The sequence below is a fragment of the Panthera onca genome, chromosome E2 (genome assembly GCF_046562875.1).
Source record: "Panthera onca isolate mPanOnc1 chromosome E2, mPanOnc1 haplotype 2, whole genome shotgun sequence".
Taxonomy (NCBI): Eukaryota; Metazoa; Chordata; class Mammalia; order Carnivora; family Felidae; genus Panthera; species Panthera onca.
In genome coordinates, this window is record NC_138353.1 from 10,445,706 (window position 1) to 10,463,644 (window position 17,939).

At 57.3% G+C, this 17,939-nt stretch overlaps 1 protein-coding gene, 1 long non-coding RNA gene and 1 pseudogene across 9 annotated transcripts in view; all 3 read right to left on the bottom strand.

Moving 5' to 3' along the window:
• Nucleotides 1-997: 997 nt before the first annotated feature.
• On the bottom strand, nt 998-8,980 carry LOC132677333 (uncharacterized). Of its 8 annotated transcripts, none has more exons than XR_013552747.2 (5): nt 8,595-8,978; nt 5,901-6,132; nt 5,062-5,320; nt 3,715-3,776; nt 998-1,167 (listed from the first exon to the last, which is right to left on the bottom strand). It is a non-coding gene; the product is annotated as an uncharacterized LOC132677333 (long non-coding RNA). The 8 variants fall into 8 exon arrangements; XR_013552748.2 differs by having other exon boundaries at nt 999-1,153; XR_013552751.2 differs by lacking the exon at nt 998-1,167 and adding an exon at nt 2,457-2,588 and having other exon boundaries at nt 5,055-5,320; nt 8,595-8,980.
• Nucleotides 8,981-9,636: 656 nt separating this feature from the next.
• On the bottom strand, nt 9,637-10,729 carry LOC144614683 (paraneoplastic antigen-like protein 8B; annotated as a pseudogene).
• Nucleotides 10,730-14,186: 3,457 nt separating this feature from the next.
• PNMA8C (PNMA family member 8C) overlaps nt 14,187-17,939 on the bottom strand; it is a 30,244-nt gene continuing 26,491 nt past the window's right edge. The window contains exon 2 of the mRNA XM_078439646.2: nt 14,187-15,248. The gene's annotated coding sequence lies outside the window, so the exon portion shown is untranslated. The remainder of the gene's footprint in view (nt 15,249-17,939) is intronic.

Sequence of the window (17,939 nt, forward strand, 5' to 3'; positions counted from 1 at the left end):
TTCCTTGGCCCGTGGCCCCTTTCTGCAATCCTCAAAGCTGCAGGACAGGCTTTTCCCATGCGGCCACTCGTCAGGTTCTCCCTGTCTCACCTCCACTGTTAAGGGTCCTTACACTGGCCACACTTGGGTAACCCAGGATAACTTTCGTATTTTTAGGGAACTTGAGTTCACAGCTTGCATTCATAGGTTCCGAGGAATAGGACTCGGACATCTGCGGGGTCTCTTGTTCTGCCCTGCATGGGGCAGGGTTATTCTTTGGCGTGCGTGTGGACCCTAAGCATCATCCCTGGCCTCTACCCCCTAGATGACGGTAACCCTGCCCTTGAACCCAGCTGTGACATCCAGGAAATTCTCATTGCCAAATGTCTCTCAGTGTCAGCGCCCAGTTGAGACTCGCGGTTCCAGGCCCCGGGGACCCAGAGGTGAGCGACACAGGCCAGTTCTTGCTCTCATGGGTTTTATGTTTCCCCAGTCGACCCAGCACATGTATCACACGTCACTGGGAGACGCTGTGTCCCCAGTCGCTCCATGCCAGTCTCCCGTTTATACCTTTGGAACGTGCAACCTATGGGTTGCACGTAATTACAGCCAAGGCCGGATGGAACCTGGGCTCTGGTGACGGGGCTGGGCAGGAGAGCCACACAGGAAGCCATCAGCACAGAGGGGGACATCGGGACCTTCCCTGAGCCATGGAACTCCATGCTGCCTCATGAGTGACAGGTGTCAGCCTCTGACTTTTGTCCTTAGTGCCTCTGCTCTCTCTCTGATGGCTTCCTGTCTGCCTCCCTGGGGTCTCCTCGTCCATGGTCTGCGCCCCTCTCGCGGCTGCCCTGCCGAGGCCAGACCCTGACGCTGCTAATCCCATGCTTTTCTCTCTCCTCCCTCCCCTCCCCACCTGCACCTTTGTCCTTAGCCCGCTGCGTTCATTTCCTGGGGCTGCTGTGACGATCACCCCACACCGAGCAGCTTAAAACAACATGTATGAATTCTCTTACCGTTCTGGGGCACAGAAGTCTGACGCGGGTCACAGGGGGTTTATTTTAGCTGTTGGCCTGGCCGTGTTCCTTCTGGAGGCCCCAGGGGAGAACGCACCTCCAGACCTCTTCCAGCCTCCAGAGGCTCGCCTGCCTTCCTGGGCCGGCGGTCCCTCCACCTGCAGGGAAGCATCTTCCTCTCCTGTCCCACCTCTGCTTCCCTCCTTCCCCCCACCTTGCACCCCTCTTCCCTTGTATTAGTCTTCTAGGACCGCTGTAACCGAGCGTCCCAAACAGGGTGGCTTGAGACAGCAGAAGGGTATTGTCTCATGGTTCTGGAGGCTAGAGGTTCAAAACTGAGCCCTTCCTTGCCTCTTCCAGCTTCTGGGGGTGGCCTTGGCGGTCCCTGGCTCGTGGCTCCCGTTGTGTTGCAAGTGGAACCACCCACCCAGATAACCCAGAAGATTCTCCCCGTCTCCACAACTTTTACCGATCTTACCTTTTTATTTAAAAATGTTTAATGTTAATTTTTGTGAGAGAGATAGAGAGACAGAGTGCGGGCAGGGGAGGGGCAGAGAGAGAGGGAGACACAGAATCTAAAGCAGGCTGTCCAGACTCTGAGCTGTCAGCACAGAGTCTGACGTGGAGCTCGAACTCACAAACAGTGAGAGCATGACCTGAGCCAAAGTCGGATGCTTAACCCACTGAGCCACCCAGGCGCTTCTTTTCTTATCTTATCTTATCTTATCTTATCTTATCTTATCTTATCTTATCTCAACTCATCTTATCTTATCTCATCTCATCTCATCTCATCCTGAGATCAAGACCTGAGCTGAGATCAAGAGTTGGACGCTTAAGCCACTGAGCCACCCAGGCGCCCCCACAACCTTAATTTAAACATAGCCACACATTCCTTTTTGCCATGGAGGGTAACATTCATGGGTCCCAGGGATTAGGATGTAGGTATTTTTCGGGGGTCAGGATTCTGCGTACCACACAGCCGTCTCTCCGAGCTCTAGGCTTGGGTGGCCGAAGGCCTCCTGGATGCCCCCTCCCTGGATGCTCAATGCGTTATTTTTAGTATAAGTATATCCCAAGGGTTGCATGGGATATACTTATACTTTATACCAAAAGAAATTTTTGTTTTTCAAAATTCAAATTTAGCTAGTCATCCTGTGTTTTTTCTGGCAACGCAACTACGAAGTTAAAATTGTTATGGGGCGCCTGGGTGGCTCAGTCGGTCAAGCGCCCAGCTCCCGATTTCGGCTCGGGTCACGATCTCACGGCGGTGAGATCGAGCCCCCGGTCGGGTTCCGCGCTGAGCGTGGCGCCTGCTTGGGATTCTCTCTCCCTCCCTCCCTGCCACTGCTCCTGTGTGCATGCTCTCTCTCTCTCTCTCTCTCAAAAAAAAAAATTTGTTAGAAATAAAACTTCCCGTCTTGTCACGTCCCCTGCCGTTCGCCATCCCTTCCCACCAGATGGAGCCCTGGTCACATTGATTATCACCTTAGCCTGTCTCCTTAGGAGAGGCGACCTCTAGCATGGCCTCCTGGTATTCGCACGATCCTGGGGTCTATGCCCCTGTGAGTGTAGGCTGGTCCTGGTGACAGGCTTCTAACAAATAAATGGCGAAAGGGACGGGATGTCCCTTCAGGGATTAGGTTACAAAAAGACTGACTTCTGTCCTGGCCACACTCCCTGTCTTGCGGGGCCTGGCTGTCATATTGGAAGCTGCCGGATGGACAGGCCCTCGGGCGGGGACTCATGTCTGTCCCCAACAGCCTGGGAGCCCCTGAGGCCTGCCCACGGCCAGGTGAGTGAGTTTGGAAGCAGTCTTCCCCCTCGAGATGACAGCAGCCTTTAAAAAAAATTTTTTTTTAAATGTTTATTTATTTTTAGAAGGGGGGCGGGTAGGGGCACAGAGAGAGGGAGACACAGAATCGGAAGCAGGCTTCAGCACAGAGCCCGACGCGGGCCTCGAACCCACGGACCGCGAGATCACGACCCGAGCCGAAGTCGGACGCTTCACCAGCCCAGCCACCGGGCACCCCAGCCAAGTCCTCAGCTCCGTCCCTCCTACATGAACGCCCTTGACATTGGACACATCAGGATGAGTGGGAGAAACACTGTTCCGTAGAAACTTCGCTTCTGACGGAAGGAACGATCAGAGGAAGGGTGGCTATTTTGGGGTCCAGAAACAACAAATCTAGACGAGCCTTGGGCTCTTATTTCAACGTGCTCGTGGAAGGGAAGTGATCCTTTCCTGATGTGATGGAGAAGACCCACGACGATTTATTCTCACCTTCTTGAAGCCGATTCTTCCCCCCACCCCCCCCCCCCCGGAAGCTGAGTCTGTAGATGGATTTTATGATGCAAAATAGTATCTCTCCCACTGCCACTGCGGGAGAGAAAGAATATCTCCATCTCTCTCTCTCTTTCTCTCTCAATGTTTAAAAATTATTTTTGCAGTGGGCATGAGGTCACGTCAGTCACCGATAGTGTTGATTGGCTGATCTAACAGCCACTAATAACTCCTCTCCCATTTACCACCTCATACTAAAGTGGTGAAAAAAGCCAGCTCTCCTTTTTCCTAGACTCCTTTGTAGGGGCAGGTAGGCAGTGACCCAGTTCTGGCCAATGAGTGCGCTGGCCGCTTTTGGGAAATAGGTTTGTGACTGGATAAAAGAGGAGATGCAGGATAGGAGAGGGCTGTCACCACCCCACCTATCCATTTTTTTACCTGTTGTGGGAGAAGGTGATGTCCGGAGCTCAGCAGCCATGTTGTGACCGTGAGGCAATAAACTGGAAAGCAAAGAGCAACAATTGGAAGAATAGAACAATTCTGGGTTCTCAATAGCATACTTGACCTGCTAATTAAACCCAGAAGCCTCTTTCCTCCAAAGCTGTAATTGAGAAACTAAGAAATATCTTTATATCTTTGTGCCTGCTATCAGTTTGGTTTTCTCTGATTTGTAACCAAAACATCCCTAGCTGACCCGTGCTCACACTCGAGCAGGGCTCCCAAACTCAGATATCCATAGAGAGACCAGGCAGCTGATGTGAGGGAGAGAAGTGGGCCGAACAGGGACTCTAGGCGCCTCTAGATTTTGTTCAAGTAGAAGACAGAACTTTGGGGGTGCCTGGGTGGCTCAGTCGGTTAAGCGTCTGACTTTAGCTCAGGTCACGATCTCCCTGTTTGTGAGTTTGAGCCCTACTTTGGCCTGTGCACTGTCAGCACAGAGCCCACTTTGGATCCTTGGTCTTCCTCTCTCTCTGTTCCTCCCCACTTGTGCGCATTCTCTCTCTCTCTCTAAAAAATAAACATTGAAAGAAAGAAGGAAAGAAAGAAAGAAGGGAAGAAGGAAAGAAAGAAGGAAAGGAGAGAAAGAAAGAAAGAAGGAAAGAAGGAGAGGAAGAAAGAAAGAAAGAAAGAAAGAAAGAAAGAAGAAAGAAAGAAAGAAAGAAAAAAGGAAAGGAAAGGAAAGAAAGAAAGAAAGAAAGAAAGAAAGAAAGAAAGCAAGCAAGCAAGCTTTTTTGACCTTAATCAGCCTCACCCTGGTCAGGGGGTAGTCAAGCGACTCAGTACTGGCCAAAGGTATATAAAAGGAGGTCTGCTGAGGAATTCTGGGAGAAGGTGTTCCCACCCTTAACAAAGAGAAATTTCCTGCTTTCTGCGGTCCCCTGCGTCCTGTCTTTGAACATGGTGTGTGATGTGATGTCTGGAGCTGCGGCAGCTATCTTGTGACTCTCCTCTTGTGAGGAGAGGCCAGGAGAATCACAGACTCTGAAACTGACATTGTTGGGCTGCTAATTCAAACCCCAGCAACTTCCACTGCTTGACTTTCTTGCCTGTGTGTGAGCCACTATATGCTGAAGATTCTGTGGCTTGTCCCAGAAAATCTCTTTAATGGTGCACTGGGCTCCCTTTTTTGCCCTGTAATGATTCTCTGCTGTAATTTCACTGCCTGTCTCACTGTTCCCTAGATCTAGACAGGGCAGAAACTGCAGATTCCTGCACAGGCAGAAGGTGCTTTCCAGAAAAGAAGGAATTTGCCCGTGAGGCCATTACAGACCTTTTACCTCTTACCCCCAAGCCAAATCCTAATGCAGGAGCCCGCGCTGGGATGGAGAATTGGAGAAAATCAGCTAGCCCGTTGCTTTCGCAGGAACTTCTGAGGGAGCCACGTGTCCCCCGCTGCATGTGTGGTTTTCATTTTCATGAGTTAGGCAGAAGATGAACCAGGAATGGTCAGGATCTCCGTGCTGCTTTTATACTCTGCCCGGACACTCTCGGATGCTCTTCCCTTCCAGAGGTGGAGCTTACGTCTACTCCCGGTGAGTGAGGTCTGGACACAGAGGCTCACTTTCAACAAACGGAAAATGGCAGGAGTGGCTGCGTGTGGCTTCTGAGGCATTGTATGAGAAGGCATCGAGGCCTCCGTATGCTCTCCCTCTGCCAACGCTCGTTCTGGGGGAAGCCGACTGCCGCGTCAGTCCCACGGGGAGGCCTACGTGAGGAGAGGCACTGGCTGTCCAGCCAACAGCCACGGGAGTGAGCCACCTGGGAAGCACGCCCTCCGGCCCCGTACGAGCCTTCGGATGACAGCGGCCCCAAGCCGACATCCTGATTGCACATTCAGGACAGACCTCGAGCCAGAAGCACCCAGAGGCAGCTCCCAGATTCCTGACCCTCAGAAAATGTGAGATAGGAACCCACATTGTTGTTTTACGGTGCTAGGCTTGGGGACAATTTCCAACCCAGCAATAGGTGACCCGTACAGACTCTTCGTGGTTCCCCGTCCTGGTTCCGGGGAATATGCTGTTAATTTCTTCGGAGCAGTATCACTTAGGGGGATAGAGAATCTGTCATCCTCCTTGTTTTATGATTTTTCCCTTCATCCCTAATCATGTCCAAAGATTCCATACCTGTGGTTCATGAATGCTGCAGCAACAGAACTCGGAATCGGAGTCAGTAGTGGCTGAAGAAGCCATAAAGCCCACCGAGGAACCTTGGCATTGATAGGACGGATCCGAGACACGTGACTCCCTGCGTGGCCTTCACCCACAGTGAATACAGTGGGGGCCCAGACCCCAGAAGAGGGGGCCGGGGAGGAGATGAGGAGGTGCCCCGCCCCCACTGCAAGTCCTGGGACCACAGCTGGAGAAAGAGAGAGAAGGAGGATGGAGTTTGAAACAGAATTGGATGGGGGCGCCTGGGAGGCTCAGTCAGTCGAGCGGCCGACTTCGGCTCAGGTCACGATCTCGCGGTTCGGGAGTTCGAGCCCCGCCTGGGGCTCTGTGCCGACGGCTCGGAGCCTGGAGCCTGCTTCGGATTCTGTGTCTCCCTCTCTCTCTACCCCTCCCCCGCTTACACACACACACACACACACACACACACACACACACTCTCTCTCTCTCTCTCTCCCTCTCTTGAAAATTAAATGAATGTCAAAAAAAATTTTTTTTCATTTTAAAAAATAAACAGGATTGGAGGGACTTTTCTCCCACCAAATGTGATTGGGCTGGGCCCAAGAAGCCATTGAGGGATGGGAAAGGAAGACTGCAGGTGGTCCATACAAGTGCGGACACAAAATGAAAAGGTTTCATGTCTCCCCACTCTGCACCCACTCGATTTCAGAGCTCTCAGTGACATCAGTGTGTACATCCTGGAGCTGGGGAAGCCCATTTCCAACCCGCTTCCTCGGCCGGTCCCTGTTGGGGAGGGGACCAGGTCTTTCTGCTCTCTCTCCTTCGTCCAGAGAAGACGGCTGCAGGCAGAAATGACACAAAAATACTTAAAACCCATATGGCCAGCACCCAGAGGGTCGCTGGCTAGAATCCCTGCTAGAGCACAGACCAAGGACCAGGGGGCCAAGTGGGTTATCAGCCTTGAACGTGGGGCCCTCTTATCTCCAAATTACAAACGCGTCCCTGCTCTGGGCCTGAGAAGCCTGGGTGTGGACAAGGCTTGTACTGGGTGAGGCGACCCGGGGCGGGGAGTGGTGGGTGTGTGTGGGGGAAACAGGCTGCAGATCGGTGACGGGGCAGTCCCAGGGTGGTGGCCCAACCTCAGACACTCCCCTCCCCCTTCATCCAGAGCACATTGAGGCCAGACCAGAAGGCTCCATTCCCTTTCCTGAGGGGCCCCAGGGGACAGGGGCTCCAGGAGAGGAGCCCAGAGATGCTCCGCCCTCCTGCCCCGCCCCCAGGCGGCTGCAGAGGCCACTCAGACCAGGGCCATCGCCCCCAGGGAGGACGGGCTTCCTCCCCAGCCCCCAGGGCATCCTGACTGCTGCCAGGTGATCTCAGTCACTGTCCCTTGGAGGTCCCTGCAGCCCTGAGGGAGACTCCTTCCCGTGCAACTGAAGCATTCTGGTGTCCCGAGGTGGGGGTAGGACAGTGCAGTCCGGCCGTGGGGACACCCCCAGGCCCCTGTGCCTTCCTGGAGACGTGGAGGGAGGGCCTTCCTGGCACGATGGGCCCGTCACCGCCTGGGGACGGGAACTCTGGCCCAGGCACACACGCAGCCCCAGGACGAGGGGACGAGAAACAGCGGCCAGCCCAGAACCAGGGTCCACTTCCCCACCCAGACACCGCCGGGCACCGAAGCAGCTACGCGGGGACAGCAGGTGCTGACTGGACAGCACGGAGCCAAGAGCCTGGGGGATCAGGGCTGGGCTGCAGCTCCCTCCTGGGGACATTCCGTCCTCCCAACACAAGACCCTGGGCGGCTCCTGCGCTGGCTGGACTGGCCCTGCCCCCTCAGGTGCCCCCTCAGGGTCCTTCCCCGTGTTTAATTCACTCAGAGAGAAACGGGGACCCTTCATCTTCTTAAGCCGGGGCTGCAAAGCCAGCGCCTAGGGGTCGGTCAGCCCACGGGACCCGAGGAAGGGGACAGCTGTAGGGACAATGGGGATGGGGTGTGAGGGGACCCCAGGCCTGTTGGAAGTGCGCTGCCCTCACTGCCACGGACACAAGCCAGAAATCTGGATTTTATGTGATCTACCCAGAGGTGCAAATTTTGGCCAATAATTGAGATGTCTGGGGATCCCTGGGCGGCCTGAGTGGCAGATTCAGCCCGGGACGGTGGCAGGTGGCCGGCCTTGGCCTTGAGGAGCTGGGTCCCTTGCCTCAGCTGTGGCTGAGGGGGGCAGGGCTGGTGCTCTTTCCCTTTCTTCCTCCTCCTCCTCCTCCTCCCCTGCCCCCACCCTTCCCACCTCTCCTCTCTTCTCTTCTCCCATGGGACCTCTCCCCTCCCCTAGGGGCTGCCCCCTGTGTGCCTCACATTCCTCTCTCTGGAATCATCTCCTCCCCCAAGCAGGGAGGATCAGCCTTCAGGCCTCGGCTACACGTGGGGAGAGTGGGTGTCAACCCACTGCCCAGCTGGGTGGGGGGGGCTCCATCCCAGATCCCAGGCCCCGTGACACTGGCTGGAGTCGGGGGACAGTGGCCCACAGACGCTGGCCAGAAGCAGGTCTCCGGAACCATGAGGGCCTCACGGAGAGCCAGAAGGAACTCTCTGGCATGGCTGGCCTCCCCACTGCCCCATGTCCCCCCACTGTCAACCCCCCCCATGCTAGCCGGGTGCCACCTGGGTGGCCCGAGACACCGGCCCATCACCTGGGGCTGCTGCCTTCCGGAGGGGCCGAATCTCTCCCCTTCTTCCCTGGGGATCCGGCCACCTGCAAAGGAGGGACAGAGAAGGACCCGGGAGGCCGGCGGCGGGTGGCTCAGCAGAGCGCGGGTCCCAGGGTGAAGCCAGGAGGCCGCCTCTGTCGCAGGGCGTCGGGGGAGGGGGTTGCCGGGATGGGGGGGTGAGGCCGCGCGTCTCCGGGTTCCCCTAGCGGCACTGGGGGGCAACCTCTGGCCGCCACGACCCTTCTCACTACCGGCCGACTTGGAGGCGGGGGTGGGGGAGGGTGAGCAGCTGACCCCTGGCCTCGCCGGCCTCCGCAAGGCCCCCGGCGCCCCTTCTTTTCCCGGTTCACCGCCTTCCCCCCGCGAGCGACGCCAGCCCCACCCCACCCCCACCCTGCCGCGGCCTCCGCCTCCGCCTCCCCTGCCCCCACCCCGGCTCCTGCCCGAGCCCGACGGGGCGGCGCCCGCTTGGCCCGCGGCCTCCTGGACGCCCCGGCCTCGGGCCCCGACTCCCCGCTCCCCGCGGCCTCCGGCGCCGCCTCCGAGCCCGCGCCCCGCTCGCCTCCCGCGCGCCCGCACCTCCCGCCTTCCCAGGCGCCTTCCTTGGCGTCGCTCGTCAGCCCCGCCGGGTCCCCGCGCCCGTGGAGGGGGGCTCGGGCTCGGCCAGGCTGGAAATGCGCTCCCGGCGGCTCCCGCGGCCCGCGGCCTTCCGCAGGACCACGGCGTCCACCCGGCGGCCCGCCTCGTCCACCTTCTCGCGGGCTCCGCGAGTGTCCCGGCGCGGGACGGGCAAGACCGCGGGGAGGGCCTCTGTCTGGCCTCGCTTGTCGCTCCAGCCCAGTGACTCCATCACCCAAGCGACTTTCAGCATCTCCCCTCCCCGCCACGGGCCCACGGGGCCCACGGGTCCGCACAGACCGCGATGGCCACAAACTCGGGACTGTCCACCCTCTCGTCTCCTGGCTCCCCACGTCGCTGTCCCTGGGCCCCTGCTGCCACGTGTCTCTCACCGCCAGCAGGGCCACTAAAGCCGGGCCGCGCCCCCCTGGGCGCCGGGCTTCTCTCCTGTGGAGGCTGAGGGCCTCGCCCCCCGGGGCTCTGCCTCCGCCCGCTCCTGCTTGGCTTTGTCCGTCCCGTCACCAGGACCAAGAACTCGCGGGGACCCGCTCCTCCGCCCGCGTCGCTCTGCAGGGTCCACTCCTTCTTCCCGAGCTCCTTGGCGGCCTCCTGGAGCGGGCGTGGAGTCCTGGATCACCAGCCCCAGAGAGTCGTCGGACTCCCGCCTGGCTCTCTCTCCTGGCCCTGCTGGGCCCACCTGTTGCCTCTGGCTGTGTTTCTGCGAGGCCGGCGGCCCTTCCCTGGGGGGGAGCTGGCCTTCCCGGGGGCGGGCCCTGAGCCCTGGGCCTGGGTCTCCGAAGCGAAGCGGGAGAGGGGGGCGTGCCCCCGGGGCCTCCAGCGCCTGCGGCCCGCCTCCGAGGGCCCCTCCTCCAGCAGCAGGCCTTTCATCTGCCTCAGGACCCTTGTGTCCTCGGCGCGGTCGTGACACAGAACCCTCCGGACGCCGCCCTTGCCCGGGATCTGTCTGGGCACGGAGATGTGATTTATGGCCTCGGCAAACTCCACCGGGCGGCCTCGGCCTTCTGGTCCCTCGCGGCCCTAGTGTTACACAGCCTGCACGTGCCGGGGCGGGGGTGGGGGGGGGCAGGAAGGCCGGCTGCAAGACGGCTTCGACGGCCGCCTCCTCCAGGCCCTCCGGGATGCCGGTGACCAGTAGGGCCCCGTGCATGTCCGCGCGCAGCCTCCTGCCCCAGTGGCGCAAAGCCTGGTGGCCATGGTGCCTCCTGCCCACGGGCACAGATCGCGGGCGGGGGGAAGCCCGCAGCGGACTCGGGCTGGGGCGCCCTGTGCAAATCCGGCCCTGGAAGAGCGCTGCAGGCCTTGGGGTTCAAGTTCCAGCGAATGTGGCAAGGGTGAGAGCTGGGGGTCTCGGGGCTCCCTCTGCCTCTAGCCGGCTGATGCGGCGGCCTTTCTGACGCCCCCTCTCCTGGGCTCTTGGAGGATCCCGGGGTGGGGGGGGAAGCTTACATGTCTTTGCTGGTTTGACCAGGCTCCCTGCAGGCTTGGCCTTGAGACTAGCCTGGGTGAGGTGTCTGGGAGCAGCCCCATCCCCCCCACCCCCTCCCCCCAACTGCTGGCCCCTCCTGGGTTGGATCCCTGGTCTCCCGCTCCAGCCAAGTGTGAAACAGGCACCGCCTTCTTCTTCTTCATTCTGGCAGTTTCTCTCTGCCAAGCCTGGTGCTGGCATCCGTCTCTCTCCGAGGTGGCTGTTGCCATCTCCATGGCAACCACTTTTAGGCTGTTGCCAGGGGCTGAGCATTTGTGTTAAAGAGCTCACTGGGCCCTTTCATGATTCAGGACCGTGCATCTCACCCAGAGAACTGGGTCTCACTGACCCCGGGCCAATCTCCTGGAACCGGGCTTTTAATTGTGTGGGGGGGGTTACTCTGCATCTGGGGTGAGTTTAATGTTCAGGGCCGGAGGGCAGGGTCTGAATTGAAGCTAAACCTGGGTGTGACAGGGCAAGAGAAGCCTTGCTCAGGCAGGGCTGCATGCCCAGAGGTGGCCGGATGAGACCCAGGCTGAGCGGGCGGGGCTTTGGGCTTCCGGGGAGAGCCCCTGGGACACCACTAATAATCATATCATAGGGACCCCTAGGAGCTCACTTTAATAATATCTCAATAACTGTCCCCATGGACACTCAAAGCGCTGCCCCAGTGTGTTTCAGGGCTGCCGCACCCCACGATGCTTCCAGAACGGTCTCCTCAAGCCCCGGGCCTTGCCCCTCCTCTCCCCGGCCCACCCCTCCTCTCTGGGCACACTGTGGTGGTGAGCCAGTCCCAGACCACAGGAGGAACGCCCCTCCTTCTATCTGGGCAAGATATGAGATGTGAAACCAGTGATTTTCTGTTTCTTTTTTAGGTTTATGTATTTTTGAAAGAGACAATGTTTGAGTGGGGGAGGGGCAGAGAGAGAGAGAGAGAGGGGATACAGAATCTGAAGCAGGCTCTGTGCTGTGCTGTCATCACAGACCCGACGTGGGGCTCGAACTCACGAACCATGAGATCATGACCTGAGCTGAAGTTGGACACTTATCTGACTAAGCCACCTGGGCGTCCCTCTTTTTTTTTTGGGGGGGGGGGAAGGAGCACGTGAGTGAAGGGCAGAGAGAGAGAGAGAATCCCATGAGGATCAGAGAGAGAGAAAGAGAGAGAGAGAGAGAGAGAGAAGCGGGTCTTGCCCGAAGCAGGGCTCGAACTCCCGAACCGTGAGATCATGACCTGAGCCCAAGTCAGATGCTTACCTGACTGAGCCACCCGGGCGCCCTCAGTGATGTCTTTCTCCTCAGCCTACCTGTGGCCGAGATGCCAGTCTGCCCAAGCATGGGTCTGTCTTGCAAACACCGTGTCTGACAAATTGCTCGCTGATGGTCTGCTCCAGCGGGGGCAGTGAGTGAGACTGCCTTCACTGGTCCCCTGTTGGTATGAGACCTGGGGTCCCTGGAGGGAAGCGAGAAGCCCCAAGAACGTATGGCAAGTGGTGGTGCTGGGTCTGAGAAACCGGGAAGACCCTTTTCTTTATCCCTCCAAGCCCTGTCCCAGCCCTTGGAGCCAGAGGTGTTATCTGCCAGGCACGGAGAGCCCCACTGCGCACCTTCTCTTGGGGCAGGGCTTGCAGAATGTTTTAGGGGGCACATTACACAGCACTCGTTGGGTCCCAAGTGCAGAAACCCAAATTATCCTGGATTAAGCAGAAAAGGGAATTCATCGGCTCGTGTTACTATAAATGTTCGGGTTGATTGGCTTCAGGCATGGCTGGTTCCAGGGCCCTTTCATTCATTTTTATTCAGCCAGAGACTGAGGACCGACTCCCATTGGACCAGTTGGGTCACGTGCCTGCAATCACAGGGATGGGGAAGGGGAATGAGTTCTCTGATTGGCCAGGCTTGGGGGTGTGAGGGTTAGTGGTCCCCACAGGAACCACCTGGTCCGTGGTGGGGGAGGGGGTTCCCACAATCACATAGAGACGTGAGCATTAGCAGGGAAAGGCCTGGATTCTCGGGGGGGGGGGGGGGGGGGGAAATGGGCCGGAAGAGCTGAAGCCGGTTCTGGGTCAGGGAACAGCGGCTCCCTCCCCAGAACGGCTGCGCATCTCCTGGGTGAGGGTCACTGCTCTCCCTCCCGCGGGAGGTGACACTGAGCTGAGCCTGGAGGGAGGAGGTGGCCCTCTAAGGGAAGAAGTGCCTTCCAGGTGGCTGGTTTACAAGGGCCCCAGTGGCCAGATCGAACGGTTGGTGGGGGGGCGGAGTGTGGCTAAGGGGGGGAGTGCCAGGGCCAGGCCCGTGGGGACTGGTGGATGTGACCAAGGAGCACAACTTTGTTGGGTCGCCAAGGTCAGAGCTGGAAGCTTCTTTTCAGTTTAGCTGCTGGGTGACCCTGGGACAGTTAAACAACGCCTCTGAGCCTCGCTTTCCTCCTTCGTAAGTTACTCTGAGCTGCCGCGTGGGGTTAGGCGCCTGGCGGCTGCAGCGCACTCCTAGGACGCAGTAGGGCTTTGGGTAGAAGGGCTCCGCGGCAATCCTCTCCGTTACGATCCATTTTTGTCTGTCGGGGAGCCTGAGGCCCCTGCAGGAGGGATGTGCTGGCTCAGCGCGCCCTCTGGTGGGCGCTGGGGGACACGGCTCAGAAAAGAAAGAAGCCAGAGCGTTACAGATCCTTCCTCCCTCTCTTCTTCCTCCTCTCCCCTCCTTCCTCCTGGCTTTCTTTGCTTATCTTCCTTCCCCACACGCTCTCACAGAGCCTGCTCCCGCCCAGCGGGAGACCCAGCCACGACTGAGACAGCCCAGGCCCTGCCCTCCTGGGGTTCACAGTCCCTTGGGCGGTGGGGTGGGGGGACACAGGGATCCCTCCCGAGGGGAGCTTCACGCGCGACCCCTGTGCTCCAGGCTGGACAGACCCCCGGGGAGGAGGGCAGGACTGCAGTGTGCAGGGGCCTCAAGGGTCGCCGCGAGGAGGGCACTGGAGCCATAGAAAGGGGTCAAGTTTGTGACGCCTCGTGGAGGACGGGTGCGAGCTCCCTGCCCCCCCCCCCCCCCCGGGGCGAGATAGATCCGATCCTTGAACCTGAGACCGCGGTGTCCTGCCTGGGACCCCCTCCCCCAACTCTGTCCCCCGTCTTGGGCAAATGGCAGGTCCTACAACGGCGGGAAGGGAACAAGGAAGGAGCCATCACCTTGCACTCATTAGACAGACAAATCTTCGAAGGCTGGATAACGTCCCGCGTTGGGAGAGGGGGTCGGGGCCCGGGAATCCTCAAGCGCTAACGGTGGGGGCGTGAACGGGGACAGTCCTTGCACTGGGTGGCTTGGGGGACTTGGGAGAGGGAGCAGTCCACAGACCCTACCTCCCGGCAATCTGCATCTGGGACGCGTGCCAGGGACTGTCCCACTCGGCCCAAGAGGATGGGGCGAGGGTGTGGATCGTCACGTCTTTAGCAGCGTGCCATAAAACCACTTCGTGCCATAAAACCACAACTTTTGCCTACGCTCACGGATTCTGCGGTCAACAGCGCTGAAAGGGCGCCGTTGGGAACAGCTTCTCTCAGCCCTACGAGGTCTGGGGCCTTGGTCGAGGTGACACCAACGTCAAAGGCCTGGGAGCCCTTGGAAGCTTCGCCTCTCCTGTGTCCAGGGCCTGGTGTGGGGTGGCCTGACCGGAGGACTGGCGTGCCTCCAAGTGGTCTATCCGTGTGAATCAGGCGTCCTCGCAGCCCGGCAGCTGAGTTGCACACAAAAGCCTTCCGTTGCTGGCCTTGGAAGCCCCAGGACATCCTTCCCGCCACACGTTATCACTAGGGGCAGCCGCAAAGCTCGCCCAGGTTCAGGTTCAAGGAAGGGGGATGCGGACGCCCACCTCTGGGGATGACCCGGAACGCGCAGCCGTGTCTTAAAACCGTGATTGGTGTCTCGCCTGGGAGGAGGGGACGATAAAGAGGTAAAATGGGCTGAGTTCTCGTTGTGCAATTCCACCCGGCGGGCAGAATTACAGACGAGACGTATTAACGACGGTCCCTCTGAGACACGTTACCCACAAGGGCTCTAAGCAAAGGACGCTTTGAGTAACCAAAGCGGGGAACAGCTCTCAGACAAGTTATCCAGGGGCGCCTGGCTGGCTCAGCCGGTGAAGCGTCCGACTTCGGCTCAGGTCACGATCTCGCGGTCCGTGGGTTCGAGCCCCGCGTCGGGCTCTGTGCTGATGGCTCAGAGCCCGGAGCCTGCTTCCGATTCTGTGTCTCCCTCTCTCTCTGCCCCTCCCCTGCTCGCGCTCGGTCTCTCTCTTTCTCTCAAAGATGCATGAAAACATCAAAAAAACTAAATACATTAATTAATTAAATAGCTATTATTTTCCCAAATCAACCAATTCAAGAGGAGAATGGCGTTGTGTTACGTTCTCGCAACTCTCCTTCGCGTCTGATTCAACAGAGGTTACTGGATCGTCCTACCCGCTTCTGCGTTCAGCCAGTTGCAACATCGCCACGCCGCGTAGCCTCTGGAGAATCCCACCGAACACTGGTGAGAGACTGAGAGTGAAAAAGGCAAATAACGCGTTAGTCCTCTCGTGACCACAGGTTTGATCCCACGGACCCCCTGAAATGCCTCTGGGAACCCCTAAGGGTTCCTGGAGCACACTATGAGAACCCCTGTCCCTATGGTTGCTTTTACCACTTCACAAGCAGGCTCGGGTTTTTTGTTTTGTCCTGTTTTCCTTCCCCTCAGACACAGGGAGGTGGGAGAAGAATTGTGCCAAGCGTTTGATATGCCCTTCTCTTCCAGCTGTTTCTATGGGAACCGTGGAGGCAATAGCCAGGGCTGGGCAGGACCCTCGGGCTTCCTACCGCCCTGCCTGGCTGGTGCCCGTGTGATCGTTCGCTCACAGGGCTCAGGGTTCAAGGCCTACTCCGATCCTGTGCCCTGGCGCTTCTGCAATGTTTCCGTTTCTTGGGTGCCGCAGTCTTCTTCCGGAAGTTTCTGAGACTCTCTAATTCTCTACTTGGCTTCTGGGACCATGTCCCCACCCACTCTGCCCCACTTCCCGCGCCCCCCCCCCCCCCGCCTCCCGGGAGAGAAATGAATGGGGCCAGCTTCTGGGGGGACACAGCAGCCAGAAAGTGGGGTGAAGAGGACAGATGATCGCACCTGCCGTTCATGACCAAGTGTGGATGTAGAGGTAAGGGGAGGGGAGGCCAGATGGAATTACTTGGAACTGGGGCACAGACACTAGAATAAAAGCGGGCATGGTCAGTGGCAATGAAAACCGTGTTTGGAAAGACGTGTCGTGGGGGCGCCTGGGTGGTTCAGTCGGTTAAGCGTCCAACTTCAGCTCATGTTGTTGGACAAGTGAATAAAATACGCCAAAGGTGGCCCATGGGGCTAAAACAAACTCTGGTCTCTAGCTCAGAGACCCCTCGTCTGGATTCTTCTTCCTTTGTTTGTTGCGTGCACAAACCCTCCCCCCCCCCCGAAATATGGAGGCTTACAACTGTAAATTACCCTTCCCGCTCGCACTCGGGGCTCAGATCTTTGGAGAAACGGTCTCCTCTGAGCCCGCCGGTGTTAAATGAATCTCCGATCCACCAAGATCTCTGAGTGCCGCTTGGTTTTTCCGCCAGCGTTCCAGCCTGGTTCCGTAACAAGTTCAGGATCTCACGGTTTGTGGGTTCGAGCCCCGCGTCGGGCTCTGTGCTGACAGCTCGAAGCCTGGAGCCTGCTTCGGATTCTGTGTCTCCCTCTCTCTCTGCCCCTCCCCTGCTTGCGCTCTGTCTCTCTCTCTCTCTGTGTCTCAAAAATGAAAAAAAAACTTTTTAAAAAATTAAAAAAAAAAATGCATCGTGTTTATGTATAAAGCAGAGTTGGATTCTGGGCTCAGATCCTTGTAAATCGATTCTGCACAGACGTGAATGCCTGGTGGTACATCTGAGGGGCATGGAAGATATGAAACAAGTCAGGGCTGTTCATGGGCGTCCCAGCAAGGAACCTGCTTGGGATTCCTTCTCTCCCCCTCTCTCTCTCCCTCAAGAATAATAAATTAAAAAAAATAATTGTTTCAAATTGATGATACGTAAATGGTCGTATTGTGTACATTTCAGGATACATGAAATCCATTCTTTTTAAAAAAAAATGATTTTATTTTATTGTTAAGATAGGGCTGGCAGGGGAGGGGCAGAGAGAGAGAGAGAGGAGGACAGAGGATCCAAAGCAGGCTCAGCGCTCACGCGGGTCTCGAACTCAGGAACTGAGCCGTGAGGTCGTGACCTGAGCTGAAGTCGGTTGCTTACCCGACTGAGCCGCCCAGGCACCCCATGAAGTCTGTTCTTAGAACGAAATGAAACCCCCCTGCTTCCTTGTATTTACTGAAGGCGGCCAGAACAAATTCAACATTACACATGTGGCTTGCATTTGGGGCTCCAATTAGATTTCTGTTGGACCACTTTGCTCTGGAGACCAGGGTCCCATCCACTGGGGGATCAGGAAGGTAAGAGAAGGGAAAAGCAGGGAAAATAGGAAGGGCTTCAGGGGGGTTGGTAGGGAAGTGAGTAAGCAGTTTGGTCCCCCCCCCCCGTTGCCATGGTAACATTGCTATAAACTCTCTTCCTACATCAAAGAGAAAGAAAAAAGAACAAAAAAAGCCCAAGGTGTTTGGATGCCTCGTTTTATTTAACAGATGCTTATATAATGCTAAGTTCTCAATAAATGATTTCCACGGCGGTGACCTTCTAGGGAACAGCCACTCTGGGTCAGCATCTGTTCCAAAGGGTTTTCATGGATCGTCCACTTTAACCCCCATCAGAGTCCTAGGAGGTAGGGTTCATGGTTATTGCCGTATAACAGAGGAGCGGAACCCAGGCCTGGGGGCAGTTCAGAAACCTTCCCGGGATTGGGGGAGGCGGGGGGACTGGAGAAGGAGAACCAGGATAGACATGGGACGGCTGGACCACAGAGCCTGATTTACATAGAGTGGGCAGATAAACGACGTGAAAGAAACGTGTTTAGAGTACTGTGATATTCACACCCGTGAATGGCCCCCGGCCAGGGGCAAATGCTTTCTCTGGGAACCGGAATTCAGGTCTGATCTCACTGAAGATCATACACATACAAAATTATATATATATATATACACATACAAAATTATATATATATATATATGTATATATATATATACATATATATATATATATATATACATATACACACACACACACACACACACACAC